Source organism: Anomaloglossus baeobatrachus, chromosome 1, assembly GCF_048569485.1.
Source record: "Anomaloglossus baeobatrachus isolate aAnoBae1 chromosome 1, aAnoBae1.hap1, whole genome shotgun sequence".
Classification (NCBI taxonomy): domain Eukaryota; kingdom Metazoa; phylum Chordata; class Amphibia; order Anura; family Aromobatidae; genus Anomaloglossus; species Anomaloglossus baeobatrachus.
Window position 1 is genome coordinate 962,917,943 of NC_134353.1, and position 26,092 is coordinate 962,944,034.

Genomic DNA, 26,092 nt, shown 5'->3' on the forward strand with positions numbered 1-26,092 from the left:
ACCGACTACACCGCCTCCGCTCCCGCTTGTGGACCCGACCCCCGGGATGTGCTGTGGATGTTCCTGGAATGCTGGTCCCAGAGGGTCGAGAGAACCTTACGGCCCTATGCAATCATGGTACCATAACTACAGTAAGCTACCCGAATGTTTAACTAATCTACTGTTACAAGTTCAAGAATGACTGTTCCAGGACTTGTTGCCCTTGTTGAACCTTTCCGTGTTAATTTGAAAAGGCCATCTGCACCCCCAGGTGGAGGGTGGCAAAGGAGTTAATATTTAATGAGGCACCATCCTTGTTGAACCTTCTTATAATGCTTTATTAAAAATAAGAAGACCATCAGGGCCCGGAGTGGTGTGCCACAAGGAGGTGGTACCAGAGGTCCTCGGTGGAGGATGGTGCAGGGGGTAACGGCTTCACCGGGTTATCCGATTCATCTGAAGGACTGAAAGCAGCTGCACCCGTCACCACGGACAGCTACAAGGAACACAGGACAGTGCAGTACCGTGAGTGAAGGTGGCACTGGGGATCCGGGTGGTTGGGGTGGCAGGCTGAGGGAAGGAAAGCTGCAAGAGGAGGCTGCCCCAGCAGCTGTTGCTTAATGGTATTGACTGTTGTTATTTCTGCCCAGACTTCAACCCTGTCACGGACCTAAGTAGAAAACGGCGGGTCCAGGTGTTTTTTCGTGGTGGGTTGAAGGGATCCAGGACATTGGGAATGTGGACTCTAGTTTTCTTTTGCAACAATTAAGAATGTGCCTCCACTGTGAGGGATGGGAAATTGTTTATTAAAAATGTTACTCCTCTCTCTCCTTACAGGAGCAGTTTCAATAAACCTCAGTGTGTCCTGTAGCTTGGGGATGAGCTACATTTAACCAAGGGGGAATGTGGCACCCCTGAGCATGTCAGGGTGCCTCATGGAACTGCACCCCCTCAAAGGGATGCAGGGCTTACCCTCCCTTGGTTCCAGGTTCCACCCTATGGTACTGCTACCAACCGCTTTCACATCCCAATCCACACTCACACCAGGACTGGACAGACAAAGCAGTGGGCGGTCTAGCTGAGAAAGGAGCCGCCCACCTAGGGATCAGACAGACTGATGGGAGGTGACAGGGCACTCGGCTCCAGGGGAGCAAAGTGAGAGGAAGGACTTTAGTAACTCTCAAAGGGAAAGGAAACTATGGGTTGGATCTCCCAGGAAAAGTGAAATAGTAGCTCTCATAGTAGGTCGGGGGGCTGGGACTGTGGAGTTGAACTCCCGAGAGGTCGGATGAGATTGGGACACAGCAAAGCAATACTATTAGGAGCGGATAATAATCAAAATTTCCGTATAAATACCACCATTAAATTTCAATAAATATCAAAAATACCTTCAGATAAAAAATTCGGTAGAATTAAATAAATAAAGGGAATGATGGTGCAAATATCATTAAAATTATTATTTTTATTCAACAATTAAAATAAATATTTTACAAATCCATATAAATATTAGGCAGGAAAAAATGTCCCATAAATTATAGCAGCGGTTTTACTAGGAAAATAAAGTGCATAATGCCAAGATCACTTAAAAAGTCAGTCCCTAATATATGACAAAGTGCACAGTGCAAAATTGTATCTAAATCCTATGTCATATATAAATAAGGTTGTGGTATAATGATCCTATGTAAAAAGATTTTAACAATTATTTAAATTGCAAGGAAAATGATACCTTAAGTGATCTGTAAAAGCTCCAAAGTGTACCGCAAAGCCCCGACACGTGTTTCAGCGATTCTTTCCTCAGGGGGTGCTATAGGGGAATGTGGTTGATGACCCATTTATACTCTGTTTAATTTGAAATTGCCGCCCATAATTGTGATCATGTGTGTTCCATTACCGCCCATGATACAAGTGCCGAATACCACGTAATGGAACACACATGATCACAATTATGGGTGGCAATTTCAAATTAAACAGAGTATAAATGGGTCATCAACCACATTCCCCTATAGCACCCCCTGAGGAAAGGATCGCTGAAACACGTGTCGGGGCTTTGCGGTACACTTTGGAGCTTTTACAGATCTCTTAAGGTATCTCTGTGATGTATAGACAGCAGTCTTAGAGTCTGCTCTGTGATGTATAGACAGCAGTCTTAGAGTCTCCTCTGTGATGTATAGACAGCAGTCTTAGAGTCTCCTCTGTGATGTATAGACAGCAGTCTTAGAGTCTCCTCTGTGATGTATAGACAGCAGTCTTAGAGTCTCCTCTGTGATGTATAGACAGCAGTCTTAGAGTCTCCTCTGTGATGTATAGACAGCAGTCTTACAGTCTCCTCTGTGATGTATAGACAGCAGTCTTAGAGTCTGCTCTGTGATGTATAGACAGCAGTCTTAGAGTCTCCTCTGTGATGTATAGACAGCAGTCTTAGAGTCTCCTCTGTGATGTATAGACAGCAGTCTTAGAGTCTCCTCTGTGATGTATAGACAGCAGTCTTAGAGTCTGCTCTGTGATGTATAGACAGCAGTCTTAGAGTCTCCTCTGTGATGTATAGACAGCAGTCTTAGAGTCTCCTCTGTGATGTATAGACAGCAGTCTTAGAGTCTCCTCTGTGATGTATAGACAGCAGTCTTAGAGTCTCCTCTGTGATGTATAGACAGCAGTCTTAGAGTCTCCTCTGTGATGTATAGACAGCAGTCTTAGAGTCTCCTCTGTGATGTATAGACAGCAGTCTTAGAGTCTCCTCTGTGATGTATAGACAGCAGTCTTACAGTCTCCTCTGTGATGTATAGACAGCAGTCTTAGAGTCTCCTCTGTGATGTATAGACAGCAGTCTTAGAGTCTCCTCTGTGATGTATAGACAGCAGTCTTAGAGTCTCCTCTGTGATGTATAGACAGCAGTCTTAGAGTCTCCTCTGTGATGTATAGACAGCAGTCTTAGAGTCTGCTCTGTGATGTATAGACAGCAGTCTTAGAGTCTCCTCTGTGATGTATAGACAGCAGTCTTAGAGTCTCCTCTGTGATGTATAGACAGCAGTCTTAGAGTCTCCTCTGTGATGTATAGACAGCAGTCTTAGAGTCTCCTCTGTGATGTATAGACAGCAGTCTTAGAGTCTCCTCTGTGATGTATAGACAGCAGTCTTACAGTCTCCTCTGTGATGTATAGACAGCAGTCTTACAGTCTCCCATGTAATGTAAATACATCAGTCTTAGGGGTACTTTGCACGTTGCGACATCGCTACTGTGATCTCGTCGGGGTCAAATCGAAAGTGACGCACATCCGACGCCGGTAACGTCGTCGCAACGTGTAAAGCCTAGATGTACCGATAAACAATCGCAAAAGCGTCGTAAATCGGTGATCTGTGTAGTGTCGGTCATTTCCATAATTTCGCTGCAGCGACAGGTACGATGTTGTTCCTCGTTGCTGCGGCAGCGCACATCGCTGTGTTTGAAGCCGCAGGAGTGAGGAACAGCTCCTTACCTGCGTCCCGCCTGCAATGAGTAAGGAAGAAGGTGCGCGGGATGTTTACGTCCCGCTCATCTCCGTCCCTCCGCTTCTATTGGCAGCCTGCCGTGTGACATCGCTGTGACGCCGCACGATCCGCCCCCCATGCATCATAGCATCCAATTTAAATTGCTTGTTCTCCCCCCTTCACAGTATGGCACCCCTATATCTCCACCCTCATCTCTGTCTATCACCACAAAGCTCTCCACAGTGCGGCACCCCCTACATCTCCACCCTCCTCTCTGTCTATCACCACAAACCTCTCCACAGTGCGGCACCCCCTACATCTCCACCCTCCTCTCTGTCTATCACCCACAAAGCTCTCCACAGTGCGGCACCCCCTACATCTCCACCCTCCTCTCTGTCTATCACCACAAACCTCTCCACAGTGCAGCACCCCCTACATCTCCACCCTCCTCTCTGTCTATCACCCACAAAGCTCTCCACAGTGCGGCACCCCCTACATCTCCACCCTCCTCTCTGTCTATCACCACAAAGCTCTCCACAGTGCAGCACCCCCCTACATCTCCTCCCTCCTCTCTGTCTATCACCCACAAAGCTCTCCACAGTGCGGCACCCCCTACATCTCCACCCTCCTCTCTGTCTATCACCACAAAGCTCTCCACAGTGCAGCACCCCCTACATCTCCACCCTCCTCTCTGTCTATCACCACAAAGCTCTCCACAGTGCAGCACCCCCCTACATCTCCTCCTCATCTCTGTCTATCACCACAAACCTCTCCACAGTGCAGCACCCCCTACATCTCCACCCTCCTCTCTATCACCACAAAGCTCTCCACAGTGCAGCACCCCCTACATCTCCACCCTCCTCTCTATCACCACAAAGCTCTCCACAGTGCGGCACCCCCTACATCTCCACCCTCCTCTCTGTCTATCACCACAAAGCTCTCCACAGTGCGGCACCCCCTACATCTCCACCCTCCTCTCTGTCCATCACCACAAAGCTCTCCACAGTGCGGCACCCCCTACATCTCCACCCTCCTCTCTGTCTATCACCACAAAGCTCTCCACAGTGCAGCACCCCCTACATCTCCACCCTCCTCTCTGTCTATCACCACAAAGCTCTCCACAGAGCAGCACCCCCTACATCTCCACCCTCATCTCTGTCTATCACCACAAAGCTCTCCACAGTGCAGCACCCCCTACATCTCCACCCTCCTCTCTGTCTATCACCCACAAAGCTCTCCACAGTGCGGCACCCCCTACATCTCCACCCTCCTCTCTGTCTATCACCACAAAGCTCTCCACAGTGCAGCACCCCCCTACATCTCCACCCTCCTCTCTGTCTATCACCACAAAGCTCTCTACAGTGCAGCACCCCCTACAATTCCACCCTCCTCTCTGTCACCACAAAGCTCTCCACAGAGCAGCACACCCTACATCTCCACCCTCATCTCTGTCTATCACCACAAAGCTCTCCACAGTGCAGCACCCCCTACATCTCCACCCTCCTCTCTGTCTATCACCCACAAAGCTCTCCACAGTGCGGCACCCCCTACATCTCCACCCTCCTCTCTGTCTATCACCACAAAGCTCTCTACAGTGCAGCACCCCCTACAATTCCACCCTCCTCTCTGTCACCACAAAGCTCTCCACAGAGCAGCACCCCCCTATATCTCCACCCTCATCTCTGTCTATCACCACAAAGCTCTCCACAGTGCGGCACCACCCTACATCTCCACACTCCTCTCTGTCTATCACCACAAAGCTCTCCACAGAGCAGCACCCCCCTACATCTCCTCCCTCCTCTCTGTCTATCACCCACAAAGCTCTCCACAGTGCAGCACCCCCTACATCTCCACCCTCCTCTCTGTCTACCACCACAAAGCTCTCCACAGTGCAGCACCCCCTACATCTCCACCCTCCTCTCTGTCTATCACCACAAAGCTCTCCACAGTGCAGCACCCCCTACATCTCCACACTCCTCTCTGTCTATCACCACAAAGCTCTCCACAGAGCAGCACCCCCCTACATCTCCTCCCTCCTCTCTGTCTATCACCCACAAAGCTCTCCACAGTGCGGCACCCCCTACATCTCCACCCTCCTCTCTGTCTATCACCACAAAACTCTCCACAGAGCAGCACCCCCTACATCTCCACCCTCCTCTCTATCACCACAAAGCTCTCCAAGGGTGCACCCCCTACATCTCCACCCTCCTCTCTATCACCACAAAGCTCTCCACAGTGCAGCACCCCCTACATCTCCACCCTCCTCTCTATCACCACAAAGCTCTCCACAGTGCGGCACCCCCTACATCTCCACCCTCCTCTCTGTCTATCACCACAAAGCTCTCCACAGAGCAGCACCCCCTACATCTCCACCCTCCTCTCTGTCTATCACCCACAAAGCTCTCCACAGAGCAGCACCCCCCTACATCTCCACCCTCCTCTCTGTCTATCACCACAAAGCTCTCCACAGTGCAGCACCCCCCTACATCTCCACCCTCCTCTCTGTCTATCACCACAAAGCTCTCCACAGTGCAGCACCCCCTACATCTCCACCCTCCTCTCTGTCACCACAAAGCTCTCCACAGAGCAGCACCCCCCTACATCTCCACCCTCCTCTCTGTCTATCACCACAAAGCTCTCCACAGAGCAGCACCCCCCTACATCTCCACCCTCCTCTCTGTCTATCACCACAAAGCTCTCTACAGTGCAGCACCCCCTACATCTCCACGCTCCTCTCTGTCTATCACCACAAAGCTCTCCACAGTGCAGCACCCCCTACATCTCCACCCTCCTCTCTATCACCACAAAGCTTTCTACAGTGCAGCACCCCCTACATCTCCACCCTCCTCTCTGTCTATCACCACAAAGCTCTCCACAGAGCAGCACCCCCCTACATCTCCACCCTCCTCTCTGTCTATCACCCACAAAGCTCTCCACAGTGCGGCACCCCCCTACATCTCCACCCTCCTCTCTATCACCACAAAGCTCTCCACAGTGCGGCACCCCCTACATCTCCACCCTCCTCTCTGTCACCACAAAGCTCTCCACAGAACAGCACCCCCCTACATCTCCACCCTCCTCTCTGTCTATCACCCACAAAGCTCTCCACAGTGCGGCACCCCCTACATCTCCACCCTCCTCTCTATCACCACAAAGCTCTCCACAGTGCAGCACCCCCTACATCTCCACCCTCCTCTCTGTCTATCACCACAAAGCTCTCCACAGTGCAGCACCCCCCTACATCTCCTCCTCATCTCTGTCAATCACCACAAAGCTCTCCACAGTGCAGCACCCCCTACATCTCCACCCTCCTCTCTATCACCACAAAGCTCTCCACAGTGCGGCACCCCCTACATCTCCTCCCTCATCTCTGTCTATCACCACAAAGCTCTCCACAGAGCAGCACCCCCTACATCTCCACCCTCATCTCTGTCTATCACCACAAAGCTCTCCACAGTGCAGCACCCCCTAGATCTCCACCCTCCTCTCTGTCTATCACCACAAAGCTCTCCACAGTACGGCACCCCCTACATCTCCACCCTCCTCTCTATCACCACAAAGCTCTCCACAGTGCAGCACCCCCTACATCTCCACCCTCCTCTCTGTCTATCACCACAAAGCTCTCCACAGTGCGGCACCCCCCTACATCTCCTCCTCATCTCTGTCTGTCACCACAAAGCTCTCCACAGTGCAGCACCCCCTACATCTCCACCCTCCTCTCTGTCTATCACCACAAAGCTCTCCACAGTGCGGCACCCCCCTACATCTCCTCCTCATCTCTGTCTATCACCACAAAGCTCTCCACAGTGCGGCACCCCCTACATCTCCACCCTCCTCTCTATCACCACAAAGCTCTCCACAGTGCAGCACCCCCTACATCTCCACCCTCCTCTTTATCACCACAAAGCTCTCCACAGTGCGGCACCCCCTACATCTCCTCCCTCATCTCTGTCTATCACCACAAAGCTTTCCACAGTGCGGCACCCCCTACATCTCCTCCCTCATCTCTGTCTATCACCCACAAAGCTCTCCACAGTGCGGCACCCCCTACATCTCCACCCTCCTCTCTATCACCACAAAGCTCTCCACAGTGCAGCACCCCCTACATCTCCACCCTCCTCTCTGTCTATCACCACAAAGCTCTCCACAGTGCGGCACCCCCCTACATCTCCTCCTCATCTCTGTCTGTCACCACAAAGCTCTCCACAGTGCAGCACCCCCTACATCTCCACCCTCCTCTCTGTCTATCACCACAAAGCTCTCCACAGTGCGGCACCCCCCTACATCTCCTCCTCATCTCTGTCTATCACCACAAAGCTCTCCACAGTGCGGCACCCCCTACATCTCCACCCTCCTCTCTATCACCACAAAGCTCTCCACAGTGCAGCACCCCCTACATCTCCACCCTCCTCTTTATCACCACAAAGCTCTCCACAGTGCGGCACCCCCTACATCTCCTCCCTCATCTCTGTCTATCACCACAAAGCTTTCCACAGTGCGGCACCCCCTACATCTCCTCCCTCATCTCTGTCTATCACCCACAAAGCTCTCCACAGTGCGGCACCCCCTACATCTCCACCCTCCTCTCTATCACCACAAAGCTCTCCACAGTGCAGTACCCCCCTACATCTCCACCCTCCTCTCTGTCTATCACCACAAAGCTCTCCACAGTGCAGCACCCCCTACATCTCCACCCTCCTCTCTATCTATCACCACAAAGCTCTCCACAGTGCAGCACCCCCTACATCTCCACCCTCCTCTCTGTCTATCACCACAAAGCTCTCCACAGTGCGGCAACCCCTACATCTCCACCCTCATCTCTGTCTATCACCACAAAGCTCTCCACAGTGCAGCACCGCCTACATCTCCACCCTCCTCTCTGTCTATCACCACAAAGCTCTCCACAGTGCGGCACCCCCTACATCTCCACCCTCCTCTCTGTCTATCACCACAAAGCTCTCCACAGTGCAGCACCCTCTACATCTCCACCCTCATCTCTGTCTATCACCACAAAGCTCTCCACAGTGCAGCACCCCCTACATCTCCACCCTCATCTCTGTCTATCACCACAAAGCTCTCCACAGTGCAGCACCACCCTACATCTCCACCCTCATCTCTGTCTATCACCACAAAGCTCTCCACAGTGCGGCACCCCCTACATCTCCACCCTCATCTCTGTCTATCACCACAAAGCTCTCCACGGTGCGGCACCCCCTACATCTCCACCCTCATCTCTGTCTATCACCACAAAGCTCTCCACAGTGCAGCACCGCCTACATCTCCACCCTCCTCTCTGTCTATCACCACAAAGCTCTCCACAGTGCAGCACCCCCTACATCTCCACCCTCCTCTCTGTCTATCACCACAAAGCTCTCCACAGTATGGCGCCTCCTACATCTCCACCCTCCTCTCTGTCTATCACCACAAAGCTCTCCACAGTGCGGCACCCCCTACATCTCCACCCTCCTCTCTGTCTATCACCACAAAGCTCTCCACAGTGCAGCACCCCCTACATCTCCACCCTCCTCTCTGTCTATCACCACAAAGCTCTCCACAGTGCAGCACCCCCTACATCTCCACCCTCCTCTCTATCTATCACCACAAAGCTCTCCACAGTGCAGCACCCCCTACATCTCAACCCTCCTCTCTGTCTATCACAACAAAGCTCTCCACAGTGCGGCACCCCCTACATCTCCACCCTCATCTCTGTCTATCACCACAAAGCTCTCCACAGTGCGGCACCCCCTACATCTCCACCCTCCTCTCTGTCACCACAAAGCTCTCCACAGTGCAGCACCCCTACATCTCCACCCTCATCTCTGTCTATCACCACAAAGCTCTCCACACTACGGCACCCCCTACATCTCCACCCTCCTCTCTATCACCACAAAGCTCTCCACAGTGCAGCACCCCCTACATCTCCACCCTCCTCTCTGTCACCACAAAGCTCTCCACAGTGCAGCACCCCCTACATCTCCACCCTCATCTCTGTCTATCACCACAAAGCTCTCCACACTACGGCACCCCCTACATCTCCACCCTCCTCTCTATCACCACAAAGCTCTCCACAGTGCAGCACCCCCTACATCTCCACCCTCCTCTCTGTCTATCACCACAAAGCTCTCCACAGTATGGCGCCTCCTACATCTCCACCCTCCTCTCTGTCTATCACCACAAAGCTCTCCACAGTGCGGCACCCCCTACATCTCCACCCTCCTCTCTGTCTATCACCACAAAGCTCTCCACAGTGCAGCACCCCCTACATCTCCACCCTCCTCTCTATCTATCACCACAAAGCTCTCCACAGTGCAGCACCCCCTACATCTCCACCCTCCTCTCTGTCTATCACCACAAAGCTCTCCACAGTGCGGCACCCCCTACATCTCCACCCTCATCTCTGTCTATCACCACAAAGCTCTCCACAGTGCGGCACCCCCTACATCTCCACCCTCCTCTCTGTCACCACAAAGCTCTCCACAGTGCAGCACCCCCTACATCTCCACCCTCATCTCTGTCTATCACCACAAAGCTCTCCACGGTGCGGCACCCCCTACATCTCCACCCTCATCTCTGTCTATCACCACAAAGCTCTCCACAGTGCAGCACCGCCTACATCTCCACCCTCCTCTCTGTCTATCACCACAAAGCTCTCCACAGTGCAGCACCCCCTACATCTCCACCCTCCTCTCTGTCTATCACCACAAAGCTCTCCACAGTATGGCGCCTCCTACATCTCCACCCTCATCTCTGTCTATCACCACAAAGCTCTCCACAGTGCAGCACCACCCTACATCTCCACCCTCATCTCTGTCTATCACCACAAAGCTCTCCACAGTGCGGCACCCCCTACATCTCCACCCTCATCTCTGTCTATCACCACAAAGCTCTCCACGGTGCGGCACCCCCTACATCTCCACCCTCATCTCTGTCTATCACCACAAAGCTCTCCACAGTGCAGCACCGCCTACATCTCCACCCTCCTCTCTGTCTATCACCACAAAGCTCTCCACAGTGCAGCAACCCCCTACATCACCACCCTCCTCTCTGTCTATCACCACATAGCTCTCCACAGTGCAGCACCCCCTACATCTCCACCCTCCTCTCTATCACCACAAAGCTCTCCACAGTGCAGTACCCCCCTACATCTCCACCCTCCTCTCTGTCTATCACCACAAAGCTCTCCACAGTGCAGCACCCCCTACATCTCCACCCTCCTCTCTATCTATCACCACAAAGCTCTCCACAGTGCAGCACCCCCTACATCTCCACCCTCCTCTCTGTCTATCACCACAAAGCTCTCCACAGTGCGGCACCCCCTACATCTCCACCCTCATCTCTGTCTATCACCACAAAGCTCTCCACACTACGGCACCCCCTACATCTCCACCCTCCTCTCTATCACCACAAAGCTCTCCACAGTGCAGCACCCCCTACATCTCCACCCTCCTCTCTATCACCACAAAGCTCTCCACAGTGCGGCACCCCCTACATCACCACCCTCCTCTCTGTCTATCACCACAAAGCTCTCCACAGTGCAGCACCCCCTACATCTCCACCCTCCTCTCTGTCTATCACCACAAACCCTCCACAGTGCAGCACCCCCTACATCACCACCCTCCTCTCTGTCTATCACCACAAAGCTCTCCACAGTGCAGCACCCCCTACATCTCCACCCTCCTCTCTGTCCATCACCACAAAGCTCTCCACAGTGCAGCACCCCCTACATCACCACCCTCCTCTCTGTCTATCACCACAAAGCTCTCCACAGTGCAGCACCCCCTACATCTCCACCCTCCTCTCTGTCTATCACCACAAAGCTCTCCACAGTGCAGCAACCCCCTACATCACCACCCTCCTCTCTGTCTATCACCACAAAGCTCTCCACAGTGCAGCACCCCCTACATCCCCACCCTCCTCTCTGTCTATCACCACAAACCCTCCACAGTGCAGCACCCCCTACATCTCCACCCTCCTCTCTGTCTATCACCACAAAGCTCTCCACAGTGTAGCACCCCCTACATCTCCACCCTCATCTCTGTTTATCACCACAAAGCTCTCCACAGTGCAGCACCTCCTACATCTCCACCCTCCTCTCTGTCACCACAAAGCTCTCCACAGTGCAGCACCCCCTACATCTCCACCCTCCTCTCTATCACCACAAAGCTCTCCACAGTGCGGCACCCCCTACATCACCACCCTCCTCTCTGTCTATCACCACAAAGCTCTCCACAGTGCAGCACCCCCTACATCTCCACCCTCCTCTCTATCACCACAAAGCTCTCCACAGTGCGGCACCCCCTACATCTCCACCCTCCTCTCTGTCTATCACCACAAAGCTCTCCACAGAGCAGCACCCCCCTACATCTCCACCCTCCTCTCTGTCTATCACCCACAAAGCTCTCCACAGAGCAGCACCCCCCTACATCTCCACCCTCCTCTCTGTCTATCACCACAAAGCTCTCCACAGTGCAGCACCCCCCTACATCTCCACCCTCCTCTCTGTCTATCACCACAAAGCTCGCAACAGTGGAGCACCCCCTACATCTCCACCCTTCTCTCTGTCACCACAAAGCTCTCCACAGTGCAGTACCCCCCTACATCTCCACCCTCCTCTCTGTCTATCACCACAAAGCTCTCCACAGTGCAGCACCCCCTACATCTCCACCCTCCTCTCTATCTATCACCACAAAGCTCTCCACAGTGCAGCACCCCCTACATGTCCACCCTCCTCTCTGTCTATCACCACAAAGCTCTCCACAGTGCGGCACCCCCTACATCTCCACCCTCATCTCTTTCTATCACCACAAAGCTCTCCACAGTGCAGCACCGCCTACATCTCCACCCTCCTCTCTGTCTATCACCACAAAGCTCTCCACAGTGCGGCACCCCCTACATCTCCACCCTCCTCTCTATCACCACAAAGCTCTCCACAGTGCAGTACCCCCCTACATCTCCACCCTCCTCTCTGTCTATCACCACAAAGCTCTCCACAGTGCAGCACCCCCTACATCTCCACCCTCCTCTCTATCTATCACCACAAAGCTCTCCACAGTGCAGCACCCCCTACATCTCCACCCTCCTCTCTGTCTATCACCACAAAGCTCTCCACAGTGCGGCACCCCCTACATCTCCACCCTCATCTCTTTCTATCACCACAAAGCTCTCCACAGTGCAGCACCGCCTACATCTCCACCCTCCTCTCTGTCTATCACCACAAAGCTCTCCACAGTGCGGCACCCCCTACATCTCCACCCTCCTCTCTGTCTATCACCACAAAGCTCTCCACAGTGCAGCACCCTCTACATCTCCACCCTCATCTCTGTCTATCACCACAAAGCTCTCCACAGTGCAGCACCCCCTACATCTCCACCCTCATCTCTGTCTATCACCACAAAGCTCTCCACAGTGCAGCACCACCCTACATCTCCACCCTCATCTCTGTCTATCACCACAAAGCTCTCCACAGTGCGGCACCCCCCTACATCTCCACCCTCCTCTCTGTCTATCACCACAAAGCTCTCCACAGTGCAGCACCCCCCTACATCTCCACCCTCATCTCTGTCTATCACCACAAAGCTCTCCACAGTGCAGCACCGCCTACATCTCCACCCTCCTCTCTGTCTATCACCACAAAGCTCTCCACAGTGCAGCACCCCCTACATCTCCACCCTCCTCTCTGTCTATCACCACAAAGCTCTCCACAGTATGGCGCCTCCTACATCTCCACCCTCCTCTCTGTCTATCACCACAAAGCTCTCCACAGTGCGGCACCCCCTACATCTCCACCTTCCTCTTTGTCTATCACCACAAAGCTCTCCACAGTGCGGCACCCCCTACATCTCCTCCTCATCTCTGTCTATCACCAAAAAGCTCTCCACAGTGCTGCACCCCCTACATCTCCACCCTCCTCTCTGTCTATCACCACAAAGCTCTCCACAGTGCAGCACCGCCTACATCTCCACCCTCCTCTCTGTCTATCACCACAAAGCTCTCCACAGTGCAGCACCGCCTACATCTCCACCCTCCTCTCTGTCTATCACCACAAAGCTCTCCACAGTGCGGCACCCCCTACATCTCCACCCTCATCTCTGTCTATCACCACAAAGCTCTCCACAGTGCGGCACCCCCTACATCTCCACCCTCATCTCTGTCTATCACCACAAAGCTCTCCACAGTGCAGCACCCCCTACATCTCCACCCTCCTCTCTGTCTATCACCATAAAGCTCTCCACAGTGCAGCACCCCCTACATCTCCACCCTCATCTCTGTCTATCACCACAAAGCTCTCCACAGTGCGGCACCCCCTACATCTCCACCCTCATCTCTGTCTATCACCACAAAGCTCTCCACAGTGCGGCACCCCCTACATCTCCACCCTCCTCTCTGTCACCACAAAGATCTCCACAGTGCAGCACCCCCTACATCTCCACCCTCATCTCTGTCTATCACCACAAAGCTCTCCACACTACGGCACCCCCTACATCTCCACCCTCCTCTCTATCACCACAAAGCTCTCCACAGTGCAGCACCCCCTACATCTCCACCCTCCTCTCTATCACCACAAAGCTCTCCACAGTGCGGCACCCCCTACATCACCACCCTCCTCTCTGTCTATCACCACAAAGCTCTCCACAGTGCAGCACCCCCTACATCTCCACCCTCCTCTCTGTCTATCACCACAAACCCTCCACAGTGCAGCACCCCCTACATCACCACCCTCCTCTCTGTCTATCACCACAAAGCTCTCCACAGTGCAGCACCCCCTACATCACCACCCTCCTCTCTGTCTATCACCACAAAGCTCTCCACAGTGCGGCACCCCCTACATCTCCACCCTCATCTCTGTCTATCACCACAAAGCTCTCCACAGTGCAGCACCCCCTACATCTCCACCCTCCTCTCTGTCTATCACCATAAAGCTCTCCACAGTGCAGTACCCCCTACATCTCCACCCTCATCTCTGTCTATCACCACAAAGCTCTCCACAGTGCGGCACCCCCTACATCTCCACCCTCATCTCTGTCTATCACCACAAAGCTCTCCACAGTGCGGCACCCCCTACATCTCCACCCTCCTCTCTGTCTATCACCACAAAGCTCTCCACACTACGGCACCCCCTACATCTCCACCCTCCTCTCTATCACCACAAAGCTCTCCACAGTGCGGCACCCCCTACATCACCACCCTCCTCTCTGTCTATCACCACAAAGCTCTCCACAGTGCAGCACCCCCTACATCTCCACCCTCCTCTCTGTCTATCACCACAAACCCTCCATAGTGCAGCACCCCCTACATCACCACCCTCCTCTCTGTCTATCACCACAAAGCTCTCCACAGTGCAGCACCCCCTACATCACCACCCTCCTCTCTGTCTATCACCACAAAGCTCTCCACAGTGCAGCACCCCCTACATCTCCACCCTCCTCTCTGTCTATCACCACAAAGCTCTCCACAGTGCAGCAACCCCCTACATCACCACCCTCCTCTCTGTCTATCACCACAAAGCTCTCCACAGTGCAGCACCCCCTACATCTCCACCCTCCTCTCTGTCTATCACCACAAACCCTCCACAGTGCAGCACCCCCTACATCTCCACCCTCCTCTCTGTCTATCACCACAAAGCTCTCCACAGTGTAGCACCCCCTACATCTCCACCCTCATCTCTGTTTATCACCACAAAGCTCTCCACAGTGCAGCACCCCCTACATCTCCACCCTCCTCTCTATCACCACAAAGCTCTCCACAGTGCGGCACCCCCTACATCACCACCCTCCTCTCTGTCTATCACCACAAAGCTCTCCACAGTGCAGCACCCCCTACATCTCCACCCTCCTCTCTGTCTATCACCACAAACCCTCCATAGTGCAGCACCCCCTACATCACCACCCTCCTCTCTGTCTATCACCACAAAGCTCTCCACAGTGCAGCACCCCCTACATCACCACCCTCCTCTCTGTCTATCACCACAAAGCTCTCCACAGTGCAGCACCCCCCTACATCTCCACCCTCCTCTCTGTCTATCACCACAAAGCTCTCCACAGTGCGGCAACCCCTACATCTCCACCCTCCTCTCTGTCTATCACCACAAAGCTGTCCACAGTGCAGCAACCCCCTACATCACCACCCTCCTCTCTGTCTATCACCACAAAGCTCTCCACAGTGCAGCACCCCCTACATCTCCACCCTCCTCTCTGTCTATCACCACAAACCCTCCACAGTGCAGCACCCCCCTACATCTCCACCCTCATCTCTGTCTATCACCACAAAGCTCTCCACAGTGCGGCACCCCCTACATCTCCACCCTCCTCTCTGTCTATCACCACAAAGCTCTCCACAGTGTAGCACCCCCTACATCTCCACCCTCATCTCTGTTTATCACCACAAAGCTCTCCACAGTGCAGCACCTCCTACATCTCCACCCTCCTCTCTGTCACCACAAAGCTCTCCACAGTGCAGCACCCCCTACATCTCCACCCTCATCTCTGTCTATCACCACAAAGCTCTCCACACTACGGCACGCCCTACATCTCCACCCTCCTCTCTATCACCACAAAGCTCTCCACAGTGCAGCACCCCCTACATCTCCACCCTCCTCTCTATCACCACAAAGCTCTCCACAGTGCGGCACCCCCTACATCACCACCCTCCTCTCTGTCTATCACCACAAAGCTCTCCACAGTGCAGCACCCCCTACATCTCCACCCTCCTCTCTGTCTATCACCACAAACCCTCCACAGTGCAGCACCCCCTACATCACCACCCTCCTCTCTGTCTATCACCACAAAGCTCTCCACAGTGCAGCACCCCCTACATCACCACCCTCCTCTCTGTCTATCACCACAAAGCTCTCCACAGTGCGGCACCCCCTACATCTCCACCCTCATCTCTGTCTATCACCACAAAGCTCTCCACAGTGCAGCACCCCCTACATCTCCACCCTCCTCTCTGTCTATCACCATAAAGCTCTCCACAGTGCAGTACCCCCTACATCTCCACCCTCATCTCTGTCTATCACCACAAAGCTCTCCACAGTGCGGCACCCCCTACATCTCCACCCTCATCTCTGTCTATCACCACAAAGCTCTCCACAGTGCGGCACCCCCTACATCTCCACCCTCCTCTCTGTCTATCACCACAAAGCTCTCCACACTACGGCACCCCCTACATCTCCACCCTCCTCTCTATCACCACAAAGCTCTCCACAGTGCGGCACCCCCTACATCACCACCCTCCTCTCTGTCTATCACCACAAAGCTCTCCACAGTGCAGCACCCCCTACATCTCCACCCTCCTCTCTGTCTATCACTACAAACCCTCCATAGTGCAGCACCCCCTACATCACCACCCTCCTCTCTGTCTATCACCACAAAGCTCTCCACAGTGCAGCACCCCCTACATCACCACCCTCCTCTCTGTCTATCACCACAAAGCTCTCCACAGTGCAGCACCCCCTACATCTCCACCCTCCTCTCTGTCTATCACCACAAAGCTCTCCACAGTGCAGCAACCCCCTACATCACCACCCTCCTCTCTGTCTATCACCACAAAGCTCTCCACAGTGCAGCACCCCCTACATCTCCACCCTCCTCTCTGTCTATCACCACAAAGCTCTCCACAGTGCAGCAACCCCCTACATCACCACCCTCCTCTCTGTCTATCACCACAAAGCTCTCCACAGTGCAGCACCCCCTACATCACCACCCTCCTCTCTGTCTATCACCACAAAGCTCTCCACAGTGCAGCACCCCCTACATCTCCACCCTCCTCTCTGTCTATCACCACAAAGCTCTCCACAGTGCAGCAACCCCCTACATCACCACCCTCCTCTCTGTCTATCACCACAAAGATCTCCACAGTGCAGCACCCCCTACATCTCCACCCTCCTCTCTGTCTATCACCACAAACCCTCCACAGTGCAGCACCCCCTACATCTCCACCCTCCTCTCTGTCTATCACCACAAAGCTCTCCACAGTGTAGCACCCCCTACATCTCCACCCTCATCTCTGTTTATCACCACAAAGCTCTCCACAGTGCAGCACCCCCTACATCTCCACCCTCCTCTCTATCACCACAAAGCTCTCCACAGTGCGGCACCCCCTACATCACCACCCTCCTCTCTGTCTATCACCACAAAGCTCTCCACAGTGCAGCACCCCCTACATCTCCACCCTCCTCTCTGTCTATCACCACAAAGCTCTCCACAGTGCAGCACCCCCTACATCTCCACCCTTCTCTCTGTCTATCACCACAAACCCTCCATAGTGCAGCACCCCCTACATCACCACCCTCCTCTCTGTCTATCACCACAAAGCTCTCCACAGTGCAGCACCCCCTACATCACCACCCTCCTCTCTGTCTATCACCACAAAGCTCTCCACAGTGCAGCACCCCCTACATCTCCACCCTCCTCTCTGTCTATCACCACAAAGCTCTCCACAGTGCAGCAACCCCCTACATCACCACCCTCCTCTCTGTCTATCACCACAAAGCTCTCCACAGTGCAGCACCCCCTACATCTCCACCCTCCTCTCTGTCTATCACCACAAACCCTCCACAGTGCAGCACCCCCTACATCTCCACCCTCCTCTCTGTCTATCACCACAAAGCTCTCCACAGTGTAGCACCCCCTACATCTCCACCCTCATCTCTGTTTATCACCACAAAGCTCTCCACAGTGCAGCACCTCCTACATCTCCACCCTCCTCTCTGTCACCACAAAGCTCTCCACAGTGCAGCACCCCTACATCTCCACCCTCCTCTCTATCACCACAAAGCTCTCCACAGTGCGGCACCCCCTACATCACCACCCTCCTCTCTGTCTATCAACACAAAGCTCTCCACAGTGCAGCACCCCCTACATCTCCACCCTCCTCTCTGTCTATCACCACAAAGCTCTCCACAGTGCAGCACCCCCCTACATCTCCACCCTCCTCTCTATCACCACAAAGCTCTCCACAGTGCGGCACCCCCTACATCACCCCCCTCCTCTCTGTCTATCACCACAAGGCTCTCCACAGTGCGGCACCCCCTACATCTCCACCCTCATCTCTGTCTATCACCACAAAGCTCTCCACAGTGCAGCACCCCCTACATCTCCACCCTCATCTCTGTCTATCACCACAAACCCTCCACAGTGCAGCACCCCCTACATCTCCACCCTCCTCTCTGTCTATCACCACAAACCCTCCACAGTGCAGCACCCCCTACATCTCCACCCTCATCTCTGTCTATCACCACAAAGCTCTCCACAGTGCGGCACCCCCTACATCTCCACCCTCCTCTCTGTCTGTCACCACAAAGCTCTCCATAGTGCAGCACCCTCTACATCTCCACCCTCCTCTCTGTCTATCACCACAAAGCTCTCCACAGTGCAGCACCCCCTACATCTCCACCCTCCTCTCTGTCTATCACCACAAAGCTCTCCACAGTGTGGCGCCTCCTACATCTCCACCCTCCTATCACCACAAAGCTCTCCACAGTGCGGCACCCCCTACATCTCCTCCTCATCTCTGTCTATCACCAAAAAGCTCTCCACAGTGCTGCACCCCCTACATCTCCACCCTCCTCTCTGTCTATCACCATAAAGCTCTCCACAGTGCAGCACCCCCTACATCTCCACCCTCATCTCTGTCTATCACCACAAAGCTCTCCACAGTGCGGCACCCCCTACATCTCCACCCTCCTCTCTGTCTATCACCACAAAGCTCTCCACAGTGCGGCACCCCCTACATCTCCACCCTCCTCTCTATCACCACAAAGCTCTCCACAGTGCAGCACCCCCTACATCTCCACCCTCATCTCTATCTATCACCACAAAGCTCTCCACAGTGCGGCACCCCCTACATCTCCACCCTCCTCTCTGTCACCACAAAGCTCTCCACAGTGCAGCACCCCCTACATCTCCACCCTCATCTCTGTCTATCACCACAAAGCTCTCCACACTACGGCACCCCCTACATCTCCACCCTCCTCTCTATCACCACAAAGCTCTCCACAGCGCAGCACCCCCTACATCTCCACCCTCTTCTCTATCACCACAAAGCTCTCCACAGTGCGGCACCCCCTACATCACCACCCTCCTCTCTGTCTATCACCACAAAGCTCTCCACAGTGCAGCACCCCCTACATCTCCACCCTCCTCTCTGTCTATCACCACAAACCCTCCACAGTGCAGCACCCCCTACATCTCCACCCTCCTCTCTGTCTATCACCACAAAGCTCTCCACAGTGCAGCACCCCCTACATCTCCACCCTCATCTCTGTTTATCACCACAAAGCTCTCCACAGTACAGCACCCCCTACATCTCCACCCTCCTCTCTGTCTATCACCACAAAGCTCTCCACAGTGCAGCACCTCCTACATCTCCACCCTCCTCTCTGTCACCACAAAGCTCTCCACAGTGCAGCACCCCCTACATCTCCACCCTCCTCTCTATCACCACAAAGCTCTCCACAGTGCGGCACCCCCTACATCACCACCCTCCTCTCTGTCTATCACCACAAAGCTCTCCACAGTGCAGCACCCCCTACATCTCCATCCTCCTCTGTCACCACAAAGCTCTCCACACTGCAGCACCCCCTACATCTCCACCCTCCTCTCTGTCTATCACCACAAAGCTCTCCACAGTGCAGCACCCCCCTACATTTCCACCCTCATCTCTGTCTATCACCACAAAACTCTCCACAGTGCAGCACCCCCTACATCTCCACCCTCCTCTATCACAACAAAGCTCTCCACAGTGTGGCACCCCCTACATCTCCACCCTCCTCTCTATCACCACAAAGCTCTCCACAGTGCGGCACCCCCTACATCTCCACCCTCCTCTCTGTCTATCCCCACAAAGCTCTCCACAGTGCAGCACCCCCCTACATCTCCACCCTCATCTCTGTCTATCCCCACAAAGCTCTCCACAGTGCAGCACCCCCTATATCTCCATCCTCCTCTCTGTCACCACAAAGCTCTCCACAGTGCAGCACCCCCCTACATCACCACCCTCCTCTCTGTCTATCACCTCAAAGCTCTCCACAGTGCAGCACCCCCTACATCTCCACCCTCCTCTCTGTCTATCACCACAAACTCTCTACAGTGCAGCACCCCCTACATCTCCACCTTCCTCTCTGTCTATCACCACAAAGCTCTCCACAGTGCGGCACCCCCTACATCTCCACCCTCCTCTCTGTCTATCACCACAAAGCTCTCCACAGTGCGGCACCCCCTACATCTCCACCCTCATCTCTGTCTATCACCACAAAGCTCTCCACAGTGCAGCACCCCCCTACATCTCCTCCCTCTTCTCTGTCTATCACCACAAAGCTCTCCACAGTGCAGCACCCCCTACATCTCCACCCTCCTCTCTGTCTATCACCACAAAGCTCTCCACAGTGCGGCACCCCCTACATCTCCTCCCTCATCTCTGTCTATCACCACAAAGCTCTCCACAGTGCAGCACCCCCTACATCTCCACCCTCCTCTCTGTCTATCACCACAAAGCTCTCCACAGTGCAGCACCCCCTACATCTCCACCCTCCTCTCTGTCTATCACCACAAAGCTCTCCACAGTGCAGCACCCCCTACATCTCCACCCTCATCTCTGTCTATCACCACAAAGCTCTCCACAGTGCAGCACCCCCTACATCTCCACCCTCATCTCTGTCTATCACCACAAAGCTCTCCACAGTGCAGCACCCCCCTACATCTCCACCCTCCTCTCTGTCTATCACCACAAACCCTCCACAGTGCAGCACCCCCCTACATCTCCACCCTCATCTCTGTCTATCACCACAAAGCTCTCTACAGTGCAGCACCCCCTACATCTCCACCCTCCTCTCTGTCTATCACCACAAAGCTCTCCACAGTGCAGCACCCCCTACATCTCCACCCTCATCTCTGTCTATCACCACAAAGCTCTCCACAGTGCAGCACCCCCTACATCTCCTCCCTCATCTCTGTCTATCACCACAAAGCTCTCCACAGTGCAGCACCCCCTACATCTCCACCCTCCTCTCTGTCTATCACAACAAAGCTCTCCACAGTGCGGCACCCCATACGTCTCCACCCTCCTCTTTATCACCACAAAGCTCTCCACAGTGCAGCACCCCCTACATCTCCACCCTCCTCTCTATCACCACAAAGCTCTCCACAGTGCAGCACCCCCTACATCTCCACCCTCCTCTCTATCACCACAAAGCTCTCCACAGTGCGGCACCCCCTACATCTCCACCCTCCTCTCTGTCCATCACCACAAAGCTCTCCACAGTGCAGCACCCCCTACATCTCCACCCTCCTCTCTGTCTATCACCACAAAGCTCTCCACAGTGCAGCACCCCCTACATCTCCACCCTCCTCTCTGTCTATCACCACAAAGCTCTCCACAGTGCGGCACCTCCCTACATCTCCACCCTCCTCTTTGTCTATCACCACAAAGCTCTCCACAGTGCAGCACCCCCTACATCTCCACCCTCCTCATCTCTGTCTATCACCACAAAGCTCTCCACAGTGCAGCACCCCCTACATCTCCACCCTCCTCTCTGTCTATCACCACAAAGCTCTCCACAGTGCGGCACCCCCTACATCTCCACCCTCCTCTCTGTCTATCACCACAAAGCTCTCCACAGTGCAGCACCCCCTACATCTCCACCCTCCTCTCTGTCTATCACCACAAAGCTCTCCACAGTGCGGCACCCCCCTACATCTCCTCCTCATCTCTGTCTGTCACCACAAAGCTCTCCACAGTGCGGCACCCCCCTACATCTCCTCCTCATCTCTGTCTATCACCACAAAGCTCTCCACAGTGCGGCACCCCCTACATCTCCACCTTCCTCTCTGTCTATCACCACAAAGCTCTCCACAGTGCGGCCCCCCCTACATCTCCACCCTCATCTCTGTCTATCACCACAAAGCTCTCCACAGTGCGGCACCCCCTACATCTCCACCCTCCTCTCTGTCTATCACCACAAAGCTCTCCACAGTGCGGCACCCCCTACATCTCCACCCTCCTCTCTGTCTGTCACCACAAAGCTCTCCACAGTGCAGCACCCCCTACATCTCCACCCTCCTCTCTGTCTGTCACCACAAAGCTCTCCACAGTGCAGCACCCCCTGCATCTCCACCCTCCTCTCTGTCTATAACCACAAAGCTCTCGACAGTGCAGCACCCCCTACATCTCCACCCTCCTCTCTGTCTATCACCACAAAGCTCTCCACAGTGCGGCACCCCCCTACATCTCCACCCTCCTCTCTGTCACCACAAAGCTCTCCACAGTGCAGCACCCCCTGCATCTCCACCCTCCTCTCTGTCTATAACCACAAAGCTCTCGACAGTGCAGCACCCCCTACATCTCCACCCTCCTCTCTGTCTATCACCACAAAGCTCTCCACAGTGCGGCACCCCCCTACATCTCCACCCTCCTCCCTGTCTACCACAACAAAGCTCTCCACAGTGCAGCACCGCCTACATCTCTTCCCTCCTCTCTATCACCACAAAGCTCTCCACAGTACGGCACCCCCTACATCTCCACCCTCCTCTCTGTCTATCACCACAAAGCTCTCCACAGTGCAGCACCCCCTACATCTCCACCCTCATCTCTGTCTATCACCCTACCCATTCTCTACGCTCTGCAAACGACTTTCAATTAACATCCACACTAATCCGAACCTCCCACTCCCTGATCCAAGACTTCTCCCGAGCTGCACCAATCCTCTGGAATGCTTTACGCATTTATTTTTGCCCTAATATAACTTCTATAACTGTTACTTGCTTGTCTAACAATCTCTGAAATTGTAAAGCGCTGAAGAATATGTTGGTGCTATAGAAATAAAGATTATTATTAAAAAGATGTTACAAAGGGGGACAAAAAATACAGTATTCACAATCAAATAAATATAAAAAGGATTAACCAAAAGACGTTACTAGACCTGTTATCATAAATGGTGCAGATCTGGTGATGAGGAGCTCTCTGTTTAGAAAATGGCACAATTCTTACAGCACGCTGTATCTCCCAGCACTGAACATGGGCTCTAGGTCAGAACCTGCTTTCACCAGGTACCAGCCACTGCCACCTCGGTGACCTCAGGTGGTGCTGGTCAGTGGAATGAGGCTTAGGTACCAAACATTATGAGATCCCTGATCTTAAGGATATCTGCTCCTCTGGAGCTCTCAGGTGGAAGTTATTAACGCCATATTTCCTATCATGAATTTAGCTTTCTATAAATATGAGACATGGCATAAACAACTTTACCCACCTGACCAATATTAATTAGGGCACAGTACCATTTCCTTTACTCTTCACAAAGACTTGTCATTTATATACAGCTGGTATAACCTGGATATTTATAATTTATTGTAATCTGTTCACTGTCCATTTTTCTGACTATTGTCCTTCTTCCACCTTATAATTTTCACGATTTCAGACTTGTGTCTCTACAATAATATGGATAAATCTGTAGTCGGGTTTTTTATTTCTGCCCATCCATTTTGTCAAGGGTGTGTCACGGGTGACAGACCGTCCTGTGGTTTCTGGCTGTAGAAGTCACAGCATTTGGTTACACAAACTGCTCCCTGGCCTTCTATTCTTCCTGCTGTAGTATTAATGGTATCCTATGTATCTTCTCTGCTTGGGGGTTTATCCCTTTCCTTTTAGGACCCTGCGATTATCCTCACCTTTCATCTGCTAATTATCTTCACTTCCTCTTGTGTACTCACATTTCCCCTTAGCGTTTGCTGGTGATGGAGTAATATTCCTATTCCGCCCTTGGATGCAAGCAGTCGGCTTGTATCCATCTGAAGAAACACTGTCATTTGTTGCTGTTCCTCTCCGTGAGACTTCTTGGAGATAAGTTGTATATATACGTTCCCCTGTGTATGCTCCCTGTGTCTTCTTTTGAGCTTAGTGGGGTGGACTAAGCGCTCATCCCATCCGTTCCCTATTTAAGGCTCAGATCAGAGTCAGCCAGGGACAGGTATCCTGCTGGGCGCATAGGTGAGAAACCTATCTAGGGTGGTCAGGGGAGCCAGGGGCCAGCAGAAGATTTGATCAGGGGTCACCATCTCTGACTTCCCTTGACACAGGGTCTCCCTTCCATCCCCGGTCTCCATATGCATGGTACTTCCCCGTACCTAGCGTGACACATTTCTCCGGGAATCTTCCTATCACTTCCTCCAGCAGAGCTGACATTTCCTCCTGATCTCCTATTAGGTTATGATTTTCACTTTGCATATACAGTGGCATGTAAAAGTTTGTGCACCCCTGGTCAAAATTACTGGTATTGTGAACAGTTAGGCAAGTTGAAGATAAAATGATCTCTAAAATGCATAAACATAAAGTTACAGATGACACTATTCCTTTGTATTTTAGGCAAAAAAAATATTTATATCTTTTACATTTGAAAAATTACAAAAAGGAAAATGGGCAAATGTTTGTGCACCCTTGGAGATTAGTGTGCTCACTTAACTTTGTGCAAGGTTTCTGCCCTTAATTATCCTGCTGGGATTATGGCTTCATCCCTATCATCAGGTGGTACAAATTTCACAGCTTTAAAAAACTGTGCAGGGTGCCCAAACTTTTGCATCGGCTCATTTTCCTTTTTTGTGAATTTTAAAATGTAAAAGATGAACATATTTTTAGTTTTTGGGGCCAAAAATACAAAGGAAATGCGTCATCTGTAATTTAATGCCTTTTTAACCAGGGGTGCAGAGACTTTTACTCATGAACTGAAAGTGGAGGATCAGTCCAGGAGGAGAAATAAAAATGTAGACAGGGGCTACTCTTTAATTGCGATCATTTGTGGTTGTACACAGTTTGGGCAGACAGAAGGGCCAGGAAAGAAAAACACTATTGGATTTAGGAATTTTACATTATTTTGGAATAGATTTGCAGAGCTCCTGAGGTGCCCAAAAGCGAAACCACAGACCCGGTGCCGCCCTCACAACTTTATTGTTTCAAAACAGACTGATGGCATTGGTTACAGAAGAATTTCAAAACTACTGAAGATTCCAGTGAGCGCTGTCGAGAATCTAGAAGTGGAAAAAAACATAAACCACCCACGAACCGACATGGTCATTTCAGACAGAGAAGTGAAAAGAGTTATCAGAAGAGTTGTCCAAGAAACAGAAGGAGCGACAGAAAGATCTGGAATCAGCAGGTACAATTGTTTCAAAGAAATACACTCACCCTCCAAAGCCTGTGTGCACGCTCCTGTATGCACGCTCCTGTATGTATGCTCCTGTATGCACGCTCCTGTATGTACGCTCCCATATGTACTCTCCTGTATGTACGCTCCTGCGTGCACGCTCCTGCATGCATGCTCCTGTATGTACGCTCCTGTGTGCACGCTCCTGTATGTACGCTCCTGTATGTACGCTCCTGCGTGCACGCTCCTGTATGCACGCTCCTGTATGCACGCTCCTGTATGCACTCTCCTGTATGTACTCTCCTGTATGCATGCTCCTGCATGCACGCTCCTGTATGTACGCTCCTGTATGCATGCCCCTGTATGCACGCCCCTGTATGCACGCCCCTGTATGCACGCACCTGTATGCACGCCCCTGTATGCACGACCCTGTATGCACGCCCCTGTATGCACGCTCCTGTGTGCACGCTCACCATGCAGGACTCCACTGCTGAACAAAAAAGCAGGCTCAAGTGCGCTT